The sequence below is a fragment of the Nycticebus coucang genome, chromosome 15, assembly GCF_027406575.1.
Source record: "Nycticebus coucang isolate mNycCou1 chromosome 15, mNycCou1.pri, whole genome shotgun sequence".
NCBI classification, from domain to species: Eukaryota; Metazoa; Chordata; class Mammalia; order Primates; family Lorisidae; genus Nycticebus; species Nycticebus coucang.
Window position 1 is genome coordinate 55424822 of NC_069794.1, and position 11161 is coordinate 55435982.

Here is an 11161-nt window from a genome sequence, read left to right on the forward strand (position 1 = left end):
AACTTCTTAACAAAATTCTAACCAATAGATTACAGCTTATCATCAAAAAAGTCATACATTATGATCAAGTAGGTTTCATCCCATGGATGCAAGGCTGGTTTAATATACCCAAGTCAATAAACATTTTTCACTATATCAACAGAAGCAAAAAAAAAAAAAAAAAAAAAAAAAAAGAACAAAGAAGAGTACAGGCATAGGTGGCACATTTCTTAAACTGATCAAAGCTATCTATGACAAACCCACAGCTAATATCTTACTGAATGGAACTAAACTGAAAGCGTTTCCACTTAGAACTGGATCCAGACAAGGTTGTCATCTGTCACCATTACTATTCAACATAGTGCTGGAAATTCTAGCCAATACAATTAGGCAAGACAAGGAAATAAAGGGCATCCAAATGAGAATAGGGGAGATCAAACTCTCCCTCTTTGCTGATGATATGATCTTTTATTTAGATAACCCCAAAGACTCAACCACAAGACTCCTGGAAGTCATTTAAATTTACAGTAATGTCTCAGGATATAAAATCAATGTCCACAAATCAGTTGCCTTTGTATACGCCAATAATAGTCAAGATGACAGGCTAATTAAGGACACAACTTCCTTCATCATAGTTTCAAAGAAAAGGAAATACCTAGGAATATACCTAACAATAGAGGTGAAAGACCTCTACAAAGAAAATTATGAAACCCTAAGAAAGGAAATAGCAGAGGACTTTAACTAATGGAACAACATTATTAAAATGTCTATACTTCCCAAAGCAATCTATTGATTCAGTGCCATCCCTATTAAAGTACCAACATCATACTTTCAAAACTTTGAAAAAAGGATTCTGCATTTTATATGGAACCAGAAAAAAACCCTGATAGCTAAGGTAGTTCTTAGTAATAAAAAAAAAGCCGGGATGGGTGGTGCCTGTGGCTCAAGGCAATAGGGCGCTGGCCTCATATGCCAGAGGTGGCGCAGGCCCCGGCCAAAAACTGCAAACAAACAAATAATAATAATAATAAAGCCAGAAGCATCAGCATACCAGATTTTAGGCTGTACAACAAGGCTATAGTGTTCAAGACAGCATGGTACTGGCATAAAAATAGAGACATAGACATTTGGAATCGAATAGAAAACCAGGAAATGCAACTAACAACTTATAACTACCTAATCTTGGATAAACCAAATAAGAACATACACTGGGGGAAAGACTCTCTATTTAACAAACAGTGCTGGGAAAACTGGATAGCAACTTGCAAAAAACTGAAACTGGACATGCACATTTCTCCACTCACAAAAATTGATTCAAGATGATAAAGGACTTAAATTTAAGGCAAAAAATGATAAAAATCCTGAAAGAAAGCATAGGAAAAACTGGAAGATATCAACCTGGGGAAAGATTTTATGGAGAAGACGGCCATGGCACTTGCAATAACAACCAAAATAAATAAATGAGATTTAATTAACCTGAAAAGCTTCTGTACAGCTGAGGAGACCACAACTAAAGCAAATAGACAACCTACACATTGGGAAAGGATATTTGCATATTTTGAATCAGACAAAAGCTTAATAACTAGAATTTATAGAGAATTTAAATTAATCTACATGAAAAAAGCAAATAATCCCATATACCAATGGGGAAGAGAGATGAACAGAACATTCTCTAAAGAAGGAAGACAGATGAATGGCTAACAGACATATGAAAAAATGCTCATCATCCTTAATTATCAGAGACATGCAAATCAAAACCACCCTGAGATATCATTTAAACCCAGTGAGAATGGCCCACATCACAAAATCTCAAAACTGCACATGCTGGCGCGGATGTGGAGAGAAAGGAACATTTTTATACTGCTGGTGGGACTGCAAACTAGTACAACCTTTTTGGAAGGTAGTATGGAGAAACCTCAAAGAACTCAAGCTAGACGTCCCGTTTGATCCTGAAATCCCATTATTGAGCATCTATCCAGAAGGAAAATAATACCTTTTATAATAAAGACACTTGTAATAGTCTGTTTATTGCAGCTCAATTTACAATTGCCAAAAACATGGGACCAACCAGGAATGGATTAACAAGCTGTGGTACATGAATACCATGGAATATTATTCAGCCATTAAAAAAATGGAGACTTCACAGCATTTGTATTAACCTGGATGGAAGTGGAAGACATTATTCTTAGTAAAGCATCACAAGAATGGAGAAGCATGAATTCTATGTATTCAATCTTGATTTTAGGACAATTAATGACACATTGGTGGGTGGGCAAAGGGGAGTGGAGAGAGAGAAGGAGAAAGGGGGCTGGGGGAAAGGGAACAAACAAAAAGTACACTAATTAAAAAGAATGCTTTATGAAAAAAAGTGTAATACTTAAGGGTGTGAAAGTGTGATTTCCTTCTATTCTTTTGAAAATGGCATTCCTTTAACTCTGCCAAAATGTAGGGGTAAAAGGTGTATAGACAAAAGATGTATAAAGAAAACTAAAGCTGTATTGAAAAACTTTTCTTCTTAAATAGATTTATACTAATTTAACATTCTAATATATTGCTCTGATGTCATACAATATATTACATTACAGAAAACAATACATAAATTATCATTTTCATTTTCACCTTGAGGAATGGTATAGTCCAATCAAATAAAAATTAAGAATGAGTCCCTTTCATTCACGTGTTTGTGATATCACTTAATTTCCCAATCCACGTGATGTATATTTATGTAATAATTGCATTTCTAAGAGAAAATAATATTTATATATATAAATTGACAAAAAGATAAAACTCTATCTTATAGATTATTCTCTGAGTAATATTATGTAACAATTTTTAAGAATATATATTTTTAACTGATAAGTAGAGAATTTTAAATGATGATTTACATATATTTTGTCTGATATTCCCTGGTCAAGCATGTCCATTTCATTTGATTGAACATTGTATTAAATAAAAAGTAATGGAGCATTGCCCAGTTTCTATGTGGTTTGAAAGAGGAACAAATCAAAGGCAAGTGTCTCAGCATGAGTTTGAACTATGAGTTTTATTTAGTCTGTGAGGCAACATGACAGGCAGAATCTTCTGCCTCAGAGCTCAGTGACGGAGCTCCGCATAAGAGTGAACTCAAATGGAACTTCAACTTGCCTACAATATGGGCAAGTAGCTTTAAAAATGCATTTAGAGTCAGAAATGCAACCAAATCATGGACACCAAGATCTAGTTTATGCGCCAGAAATGCTTTGTGAAACACAGACCAAAGAATGACAAATCACATTCCAATTTTTTCTGGTGAAAACTAATAAGTTATAACCAATCAAATTAAGAATAGGAGCATTCTAATGATCACAGCAATATTTTCAATGTGAATATACAAATCTATATATAACATAAAACAGCAATTTTTTTTTTTTTTTTTTTTTTGTAGAGACAGAGTCTCACTTTACTGCCCTCGGTAGAGTGCCATGGCGTCACACAGCTCACAGCAACTTCCAGCTCTTGGGCTTATGCGATTCTCTTGCCTCAGCCTCCTGAGCAGCAGGGACTACAGGCGCCCGCCATAATGCCCGGCTATTTTTTTGTTGCAGTTTGGCCCGGGCTGGGTTTGAACCCACCATCCTCGGTATATGGGGCCGGCGCCCTACTCACTAAGCCATAGGCGCTGCCCCAAAAAGCAAACTTTTTAACAAAATTTCAAATTATTTTTAATGTAATAAATTACATTATCATTTTTAGAGGTGTTGCCCTTTTGTCAAAACTATTTCTAGTTTTATAATTAAATTTATTTCACTAGTGATTACATTTTCATTATGGTCACTTTTTTTTTTTAAACAACTCTAGGTGTTCATGTATTTTTCAATTCTCTGGTCACAGTCACTTCACTGATTGAGAAAAATTATGAATAGTGTCATTCAGGACTTTGTAGAAGCCATTCTGAACACCTACTTAGAGAACTAGCACATTTTCAGCAAGCGGTTTACTAGAGCTATACCAAAGCAGCAGAACGGTAAGTCAATATATAATTGGATAGTGGAAGAAGCAATTGTGAAGCTAAGAGTGACTTAGGTTAGTACTGCAAAATCAGCTGGGTAGTCTCATTCACAATGTCACTAGAAATTTGGTATTTAATTTGATATGCTCAGGTGACAGAATGGGTTGAATCTGACAAGCAGTACACTTGTACTGTACAATCAGCTCACTTACACATTTACCCAGTTTTCATTGGGAAATGTAGATAGCAAATCCTGCTTTTGAGGTAGGATTGGGGTAAGAGTGAAGATAGCTTGCAAGGTTACAGTTAAACTATCTGACTCTTCACTCCGGAGTCAAAGGGACAGGAATTATTTTGGCAATGCCTTGACAACAAGAAACAGTGATTATTCGAATATGATCTAAAAGGCAGCTAAGATAGGAATGTTGACAAATAATAGTAATATTTTCCTATTAGAAAACACTCATGCCACATATATGTTTGGTATCAGCATTATATCTGTGTAGTGCATTACAATAGTGTCTAGTCACATACAGGTGTTGAGCACTTGAAATGTGGCTAGCTTAATGGAACCATATCTCAATTTAATAAACTGAATTTTAAATAGCCACAGATGGCTAATGGCCAACTCTTTTTATATTGTGTCTCTGAAACAGAAAGTTAAAACAACTAGAAACAAGCAAATCATCGGACATATAACTAGAAATTTGGTCTCATGTAAATCTAAATTTTAATTCTGATCAGAATTCAAAGGTACATATTCAAGTACTATTTTAGGAGTTCACTAAGTGTATCAGAAGTCCAAGTAAATTATCTTTTAACTCAAGTGTGCTCTTCATGGATATCGGGTATTTTCAGAAACTCCCAAAATAATGCCCTATTGAAAGAATCTTAAAGCAAAGATACACGAATAGATTCTTCCCATATATAATTATTTATATTAGGAAGGGAAAACTTTCCTAGAAGATATCCTACAGAATTTGTTTATATTCCATTTATTTTACAGTCCATCTGAACAGAACTAGCTGCAGAGGTTAATGGGAACGTGACCATCTGATATTTTTAGACTGAATCATCAAAATTAAGCTAGGAAACAAGAAAAAAGAGGAAGAAGAATGTGGAATAAGGACCAACAATTTCTCTCAGACATAATATTAGTCTTGAAGAAAGTCTCAGCTGGAAAGTGGAAATGAAGAAAATGAAAAACAGAATGTGATGTAAAATTAAGTTTTGAAACTCATCCTAGGAAAACAACTTACTGTCACTATGGTTACCTTTGAAGTACTGCCCTTGCAATGCTATGCACTGACATAAGCACCTAGTACACCCTTCGAAGCAATTTTGGAACTCTTTTTCTGGAAAAACCTTCAGTCCTGTCTTTATATTATCCTCTATGTCCTGAATATCATCAAAATGTCTTCCCTTTCAATATTTTCTAAAACTTTTAGTAAAGAAAAGATTCACTGGGGGCCAGATCAGGTGAGCAGGGAGGGTGTTCCAATACAGCTGTCTGTTTACTTGCTAAAAATTCCATGATAGACAGTGTTGTGTGAGCTGGTTCATTGTTGTGATGTAGGAGCCATGAGTTGTTGGCCATGATTTTCAGTTAAGATTTTCCTGTTTCTTTATCAGTGTATACTTGGTCTGTTATGTTTCTCATAGTCAGAATTCCCAAATTGTGCCATTCTCATTCAAAATTTGATGAATTTTTGCAATGTTTTCATCAGACCTGCTTGTTACTGGCCATCCTGATGTCTCTTAATCAGTGATATTTTCACTTCCCTCAGAAAAAAATGCTTAACACATTTGTACACAGCCATTTTCTTACGGTTTTATCCCCTTAAACTTGAACTAACATATCCCTAATGTAACTTCCACTGATGCCAAGTTTAACAAGAAATTTAATGATTTTTTGTTGCTCTAATTCAAGCTACACCACTTTCAATACAGCACAAAAACATGCACCAACTCAGCAAGACGCTACTACATGTCAACATGAATATAGGTGTGAGACACTGATATGCCAAGTTTATGAAACCTTAATGAGTTGTTCGTATGGTGCTACCAATGTAAGAACACAGAGCAAAAGTTTAGGAACTTAGCTATAATGCCTCCTATGTGTGTAAATTTTAGTAAAAAATATACAAAATGTACTATGGGGCTCAAAATGTTAGCAATGGATAAAGATGTCTTTTTTTATGTTTGAGAAAATTATTTGAAAAAAGCACAGACTGTGGCTAATTTACAACAAGACAAGTTATGTATTATGAAGTATAAACAGATAGGAACATAGAGGACTTTCTAAAGATTGCATCATCTGAAGCAAGTATAGCATAATAATTTACATACAGATCAGATATAGTAAAGAAATACTGATAAGCATTCAGTAGGAATTGATATTATTAAATTACTTATTGATTGTCAGGATAATATTTTTACTATTTTAATTACAAAATATTAAGAGCCTATAAATGTTTTGTTACATGGATATCTTTTATAAGATTTAACTCATGGTTTTTAGTGTGCACATCACTCTTAAAGTGTTTCTTTTAACTGATGGGCAGGTTTTTAGCCCTTCCCTCCTCCCTGTCTCCCTTTCTTGATTTCTAATGACCCTTATATTGATCATATGTGTACACATAAATTAGCTACCAATTATTGGAGAGTACCTGTGATATTTGTTTTTCCATTCCTGAAATACTTAAGATAATAGTCCTCAGCTGTATCCAAGTTGCTGCAAAAGACATTATTTTGTTATTTTTTAATCACCATTACTCCATGGTATGTACTTCATTTTCTTATTCTACTCATGAACTAATGGTCACTCAGGTTGATTCCACATCTTTACGACTGTGAATTATGCTGGCACAGATACTCAAGTGCAATTGTCTTTTGATAAAATGATTTTATTAACTTTGGGTAAATACCCAGTAGTGAGATTGCTGGTCGAATGGTAAGTCTACATTTATTTCTTTGAGAAATCATTACACGGTTTTCTCTACAGGTACTAATTTATAGTCCCATCAATGGTGTATAAGCATTCCTTTCTCTCTGTGCCACACCAGCAACTATTGTTCTTTGATTTTTTAATAATGGCCATTTTCACGAGGTGATATCTCATTGTGGTTTTAACATGCATTTCCCTGATGATCAGTGACATTATATATTTATTCTTTTTCTTTTTTTACCATTTGTTTATATTCTTTTGAAAATTTTGTGTTCATGCCTTTTGCTCACTTTTTTATGGGGTTGATTTTTTTAAAGCCAATTTGTCAGAATTCTTTGTAGATTCTACAGATTAGCCCTTTATAAAGTACATAGTGGACAAATATTTTCTCCTTTTCTGCAGGTTATTTACTCTGTTGATTATTTCCTTTGTTGTGTAGAAGCCCTTTTAATTTAATCAAGTGAAATCATAAAAAATCTAGAAGAAAATGTAGGAAAGCTCTTCTAGGCATTAGATTTGACAAAGAATTTACAACTAAAATCTAAAAACAAATGTAAGAACATCAAAAATAAATGAAAGTAACTTAATTGATTGTCATAATATTTAACGTGCACCAGAACGATAAAGTATGTCAAAGACTTAGGTTCACAAATGCCACTACACTCAAACAAGTATCCCATACTTTTTCCATCTTCATTTTACTCCGTAGCAATGATCACCTCATAATATATATTTAGCCTTTGCAACATATTTATGCCCTACCCTCTCTGACTTTTCATCTTACTGTTCTCTCCTTCACTTACTCTATTCCAACCTTACTGTTCTCCTTTCAGATCCATCATCATACCAGTCATCTCCACCTTGAGGGATTTATAACTGTTATTCATTCTATTCGAAATGCTTTTCCCCTAGATAGTCCATGATTTGATCTTTCTGAGGCATTTTTTTTATTAAGTCATAAACACATAGATCATGCATACAGTAATGAATTTATGGGGTACATTGTGCTGATTTTATATTCAATTTGGAATGCTTATTACATCAAACTAGTTAATATATCCTTCACCTCATTTACTTAATTGTTGTGTTAAGATATTTGTACTCCATACTTAATAGATTAGATATGCACCCTTGCAATATGCACCATAGGTATAGTCCTACCATTTACCCTCCCTCCGTCAAACCTCCTCCCTCCCCTCCCATATCTTGGGTAATTAAGTTTGGCCTCAGAAAAACAATCTATGAACAATATATTTGATGTTACAACCAATAACTCCCCTAATGTAGCAAATTCAATATACATTTTTAAAATTGTTTAATGTAAGATATTTTCTCATTGAAAAAAATGTATATATACACATATATACAGGTATATACAGAGGATGCCAAAATATGTACACACATTTTTAAATGAAAAACTATATTAAAATTGTTATGCTCGATATATAGTATCAACAAAAGATGAATACAAGTCACATTGAGCATCCATTTTAATTGTAGAAATCAAATGTGACTTAAGTATTACATATTTAATACATTTTTTCCATTCTTAGAATATGTGCATAGTTTTTGGAACCTTATGTGGCATGTGTGTGTGTATAGTAGCTTACAGTCTAGATATTGTGTTATATAAAATTTCTATAAGTAAAAATATATTGTTTAGTTCACTGAAGTCTGCCCATATTAAGCACATAATAGCTTTCTTACAAACATTGCTTGAAAAAATATATTTGCACTTCATAATAATCGTATACCTGTAAATCTCTTACCAATAAAGTTCTTCATCTAGGAATGTTGTGTTATTTAATTCAGGGTTAGCCTCTTTTTTCATAAGACCCATATAAAAACTTGTTTAATGTTTTGGATTGGCTCCTGTACTCAGTGGTTAGGGCACCGGCCATATACACTAGGGCTGGTGGGTGCAAACCTCGCCTGGGCCTGCAAACAACAATGACAACTACAACACAGAAAAAGCCAGCCATTGTGGCAGGTTCCTGTAGTCCCAACTACTTACGAGGCTGAGGCCATAGAATTGCTTAAGCCCAAGAGTTTGTGGTTGCTTTGAGCTGTGACACCACAGCCCTCTACTGAGGGGGACATAGTGAGACTGTCTCAAAAAAAAAGAAGAAAAATCTTGTTTAATGGTTTAATGTTTGAGTTGCAGTGGCAAACCCTACAGACCAGTAATTTATGGAATAATATGGAGTCTAATATAAGCTTTGTTTGGTTCTAAAAATATTGACTTATAAAGTAAATTGTTAACCTATATGCTAATTATTGTAAAATTATTATTCACAAATAAAAATGTATGTATTATGATATGCAACCTAATATTTTGAAATACATATATACTGTGGAATGGTTGAATCAAGCTAATTAATATGTTCACTACTTCACATCCTTTTTTATGTGGTGAGATGTTGATCAGTATTTTTAAATGAATGTATATAAATTTAAGCTCTACATATTAAGTTTTAAAACTGGTACTACTTTTGCTAGTGCAAACAATCAGTTAACAATCAACAATTAGTAGCCTACACCAGGCAAGGGATATGCTTAATAGTAAAAAATAAACTTCCTCCTGAACTCACTGTATTCACTTATGTTCTTTGATTTACTTTCTTGAGATTTTAGCTTGCAACCACTGGTATAAAGTCAATGAAAAATTTAATCAAAATTTAAAATTATTCTTTTCTCTAAATAATAGAATAGAGTAGTGGATTTTAATTATTTCTACTTACTGATTGAATTTCACTTGTTGTATTATAGTGAAATCTTGACAATATTTATAATTGCCTTCTGTTTTCAAGTAAATATACTAGCTAATTCAATATGTTACTTAATAAACCTAAAACATCACAAAGCAACCTATTTTTTAAATTAGCGATTGGCCTTAAGAAAATATGAACAGGAAACATAGGAACAGAGCAATATGATTGGGAGGATAGAAAGCATAAACAGAGGCTAATTAACATAAAATATTCCTTAGATTTTATATTTTTCAACATACTTTAGAGGTAAGAATAAGCTGAGAAAACATCAGAAGAAATTTGAAGATGTGACCGTTAGCCATAGTGAGAAGGTAGTTACACATTCACTAAGCCAACAAACATGAAGGAAAGCCAATCCTTTCCCTGGCTCCAATCCAGATTCAGCAACCTTGTATTAAAAACTTCCTAAACCTTGGCTGTGCCTTCCAAAAGTTGAAAAAATTCAAGAGAGTGATTTAAAGTACATTGTGCATTTGCATGTTTAGAACTATATACAATGTTTGACATGTGTTGATGTCACTGCTTTAGCACAGAGGATAAAAGGGTGATTCAGGACAGGGGACTGTATTTATAGAATCAAATGTCCTTGACAGTGTGAAACTAGATGATTCTGAAGCTCATGAATAAGGGGTAGCCTTTGACATGGGTTAAGGGACAGAGGAAGGACAGCAGAGAGTGAATGAGATGCAGATGGTTTGATACATATGATGATGGGAGGAGGTCATTACTACTTGACTAAGTTTATATCTGTTATCAATATCTATATAGATACTAAAATAATATCTCTATTTGGAGGAAATACTGTATCATTGATATGTATTAAACACTTTAAATAAGTAAATTCATTTACAACAACATACTCAGGTACAATAATAAATTCAATATAACACATGAATTTGTTAGATTAAACTTGCAAAAATACTTGGGTTTGTCCACTGAAAGAAATAGAAAGAGCGAGAGACAAGATACTAAGAATGTTGGAAAGGGGTGTTTCCTGAAGCAAGGGAATGACAGAATATGATAAGTGGAGAGTGGGTACTTCATATGTAGATGTCAGACATAGCAGTTATTGAGGAGCTTAGATCAAGGGATTTTCCCCCTTCAAATGAGTGGCTGATATTAAGCACCAAAAGGTATTTGGAGAAGAGGCATTCGAGAAGTAGTGAAACCAGGGAAAGTAGTACATAAAGAAACAAATGGTGAGAAAGGGGTTGTGATCGTCAGTGAAGATGCAGCAGTAAGAAACCATCAAGGAGTGTGGCACTGTTAACATATCTGGCCACTGTTACTTATGGCCTTTTAAAACCAATCAAAAGTGCCTAGAAACGATCAGAGTAAAATCATCCCCATTAAAATAATGTGTATACGTATTATCAGTCTTTTAAATTTCAGGTGTTGGCTTTAATGCCTATGGAATTATTTTGTCTTGCTTTGCTCATACGTGCGGCTGCAAGGAGACACATAATGTTAAATGGC